At 40.5% G+C, this 4,283-nt stretch overlaps 1 pseudogene; it reads left to right on the top strand.

The window, feature by feature from the left end:
* The window catches only part of LOC101575574, a 7,152-nt pseudogene extending 5,235 nt beyond the window's left edge, over positions 1-1,917 (top strand).
* The last annotated feature ends 2,366 nt before the right edge of the window (positions 1,918-4,283 follow it).

Raw genomic sequence — 4,283 nt, 5'->3', positions numbered from 1 at the left:
CACACACACACACACACACACACACACACACATAAATAAAAATTTAAAAAAGAAAAAAACAAAAACAAAAACTGGGCATCTGAGATGAATACACAGTTTGCAGATGAAGAAATGCAAATGGCAAATAAATGCATGAAAAATATTCATCATCCCACTGGTCATTCAAGAAATGCAAATTAAAACAATACTGATATTCCATATTATCCCAGAAAGAATGGTTATCATTAAAAAAATCAACCAGTAGCAAGTGCTGGAGGGGCTGTGGGGATAAAGGACCATTTCTCCACTGCTGGTGAGAGTGCATACTGGGGCAATCACAGTGGAAATCAGGGTGGAGCGTCTTTAAAAAACATGCTTTAGAGGTCACATTTGGACCAGCTATGTCTTCCCAGAAAAATAAAAAGTGTCATATCACAGCCATATATGTGCACCCTGTGTTTACAGCAGCACAATTTGTCATAGCTAATTCTTGGAAACAACCCAAATACCTATCAACTGAGGATTAGATAAAAAGATGTTATTTTTCATAGAAAGGAGCACTCCTCATCCATAAAGGATGGACTTGAGACTTTATAGGTAAATGGATGCAACTTGAGACCAGACTAATAAGTGAAATAGATCGAACTCATTTGTGTAAACATCATACTGTCTCACTAGTGGGAGAAATTGTGCAAGAAAATAGGATCTGCAATGTACAATGTATATTATGTGTGGGAAATAACTGTGCAAAAGAAAAGACAAATTGCATTGTGGGAAAGGGGACAAAAGGTTAAAAAAATGTGTGTATACAAGACAGTTAAGATGGTTAGGATAGTTTTTTAAAGAAGCTCCACCCTGATTTCCACCGTGATTGCCCAGATTGCCCCAGTATGTAGCTAGTTTCTTTTAGTGTCCTGAAAAAAAAAATGTTTTGTGCTAATACTGTTTAGACAAATTATCGTGCCTATATCTTTTTTGATATCTTTTAATTTTTATTAAATTAGGTCTGTAGCGTTGGGCCAAGAGGTACAATGGCAATCTTTGTGAGTGAGCTGGAGGTGGCCAAGAAGAACCTGAGCGAGGCCCTGGGGACATCGTGAAGCAATGCTGTGCTAATTTAAAGCTGTAGTAAAACAGAAGAGCAGCAGGGAAGAGTGACCTGGCACCTCATAGACTTCTCACGCACGATAACGTCCAGTCCTACAACGACTGCCTCCTGGCTACTCTCACTTGGTGTCACATTTTGGTTCCTACACCCGCTTAGGTTCCAGCCCCAGAATCCCTCTCTGGAGCTCAGCAGTTTGTGGTCAAGGGACCCCACGATGATGATGACATGAAGCTGTGACCCCCCCCCATGATGGTGGTCCCTACCTGAGGGCAGCTGGAGGAAAGGAGGACAGTGACTGTGTACAAGCATGGGCTGGACAACGTGACTGAGGAAGCCATGTCAGCTGCGGTCTACAGGTGGAGAACCACCTGAAAGGCATACTGACCTCAGTTGTGTCAAGAAGGAAAACCTATCAATTACGAGATGTGCACCGTACATATGCCTTTGGTAGTAATGTAACTCCACAGCCTTACCTGGAGAATAGTGAGGGAGCTTACAACCATTTAATAGAAAACCCTCCAGCCTTCTCTACTCCCTGTGCTGGTCAGAATCCATCTTCTCACCCACTCCCGGATGACACTGAACAGCAGGCTGCGCTCTTACTGGTTTGCTCTGGGGACACACTGCCCACCTCTCTGCCACCAGTGAACATGGATGACCTCTGTGAATCTTTGCAGGAACACAGGGAAGTCATTCCTACACATACTGTTTATGCCTTTAACACTGGAAGAATCACCATGAAACTCTGGCACCCAATTCATGGAGAGCTGCAGCAAGAGGAAGTCCATTGCCAGAGCTTGGCTTCCAAGGAAGGGCTTTCGCTCTGCTGAGTTAGGATTTGAGGGTATGAGATTCTCAGCAAGTTCACTGATTATTGAAAATTGAATGTTTCAGGGTTCACACTTCAAGACTGAAATGTATAGTATATATGTAACCCTTCCTATAGAAATGCGACCTTGAGCACACTTTGTGCTGCTACTGTGAAACCATTGATAGAAATCCAACTGATAACGACACTTGTTTGTATGTATTTTTCCAAGTTATGGGTGCGGGCGTTGAAGAAGTTCTGGTCCTGCAGTGGGGATGCTTAGGCATTGGAGGCTTGGTGTCCTATGGTCTGCATGTAAGATAGATGGCATCCTGGAATAAAGAGGCTGCCATAGCTTAGTTCTCATAGTCAGCAGGATATTGTTGTGTTCAGTGACCTCATATATTCTGTATCTGGCAATTCATAGTTCCCACCTTTCCTAAAGAACTGTGCTTCTGCATTTTGGTTGAAATAATCTATATAGTGTTAAAAGACAGATACCTCCTTTAATCACCCATTTTGAATTTTTATAGCTACACATATTCTCCAGACAGTAATTTTGTAGAAAATGATCTTGGAATGCTGTGCTATTAGAAAAGGTCAAATCTTTTCTTTACATTTAAAACCAATCAAAACAAACACAACTCTGGGAATGCAATTCATCTTGTGTGTTCCTATAACAAGTTATTTTAGTGTTCATCTGTCCAAAGACTGATTGACATGCACATCTAGTAATTCCTATAGAATGTGTTAAGGTATCTCTTTGAACAAATTGAATTTATGCTAGGTAATTCTATTCCTATTACATACCTATTTCCATCCTTTCAAGTCATAAAACGAAAATAATTTAACTTCACAGTGTTACTGACAACCAGCTTTTTTAAAAGATAGGTTGCTTTTTTACTCATAGTATTATTATTATTATTATTATTATTATTATTATTTGAGCCACTCAGGATACTTTCAGGGCAGGTCTCGTTTGGCTTGGGGATGAGGGGATCGAACCACAGCATCCTGAGCCTGAATGCTTTGTTTCAGCAGGCACTTAAACACCTGAGCTAATGGGCAGGCCCCTACTCATAGTACTGATGGAGTGCATAGATGGGTTTATTTATTTATTTATTTACTTTCGTATTTTAGGGAAGGGTCCACAGGGTGTCCAGGGTCTTCCTGCTAGATCGCACTCATACTGATCTGCCTGTTTACAGCCTCCCAAGAGCTGGGATTACAGGCACATGCCACCATGCCCAGTCTCAATTGCCCTCTCAGCATGCCCCGGGGGCAGGACCAGCACAGCAGGCCTGGGGATTGATCGCCCCCTGGTCCCTGAGCCTGCTTGCAGGTGCTTTAATCTGCTGAGCTATTTGGCCAGCCCTTAGGTGGGTTTAAATACTATAAATAATGAATATATAGTAATGTGTATATAGTTCATATATCTGGATCTGTGTATTTGATTTTGTACTTTAAATGTAGCAAATAAATGTTCTGGGAGAAAAAAAATTAGGTCTATGATGTATGATTATTATTTTTAATTTTATTTATTTATTTATTTTTTTTGGCAGAACTGGGGATTGAACTCAGGACTTTGCACTTGCCAGGGAAGTGCTTATTCCACTGAGCCATCTCCCCGGCCCCTATTTTTTATTTTAAAGAGAATAAAATAAAAAATCATTGGGAGTGATATAGAATTTCAAAACAAGATGATAGGAAATGAGCAATGGTCATTCTATGGCATACTGATATCTTCAAATTAGTCACACTAATCTCTTGTACTCTGTTATCTACTAGGAAGACAATAATGTACAATGTATTAACTATTGTAATTACCCTACTAACCTGTTTTGAAATTGGTTTCATTGTTTATTTTTTTCTCTTAAGAAAAAGAAATAGTAGAATCTAGGGTTGATATTTTCACATACTGCAAAAGTATTTCTTCAATTAATTGTTTCTTTATACAATAAAATCACTCATCAAATTAAAAAAACAACATATTTAAATTGTTCTCATTTGAATACAATCAACATAAAAGTTACCAACAAGTGTCATGGTGTATGTCAAGACTGTTTCCAAAAAGCTCAGAGGTGAGGAATTTGGAAGGGGATTTAATTATGGGGGTGCTACAGGGAACTTGCTACTGGGGGGAAGGGCTTGGTTAGAGGCATGGTTGGGGGCTTGATCTAGGAGGCTAGAAGAGCGTGCAGTCTCCCAGGTCTTCTCTATCTGCTCTCTGGCCACCCTGGTGTGCGTGGCTTTCCTTCACCCAGGCCTTTCTGGAATGTTGCTTTTGTCTTTAAGTCTGCCAAATGCAGAAACCTCTGAACTGTGAGCCCAAGGCGGCCTCTGCCACTTTATAGTGTGAGTGTTGAGTAAGGTTTCCTAGCAATGAGA

This window comes from Octodon degus, unplaced genomic scaffold, assembly GCF_000260255.1.
Source record: "Octodon degus isolate 3935 unplaced genomic scaffold, OctDeg1.0 scaffold00052, whole genome shotgun sequence".
In the NCBI taxonomy this organism is placed as follows: Eukaryota; Metazoa; Chordata; class Mammalia; order Rodentia; family Octodontidae; genus Octodon; species Octodon degus.
The sequence above is the reverse complement of the archived record's forward strand: the minus strand, read 5'-3'. Positions and strand labels throughout refer to the sequence as shown.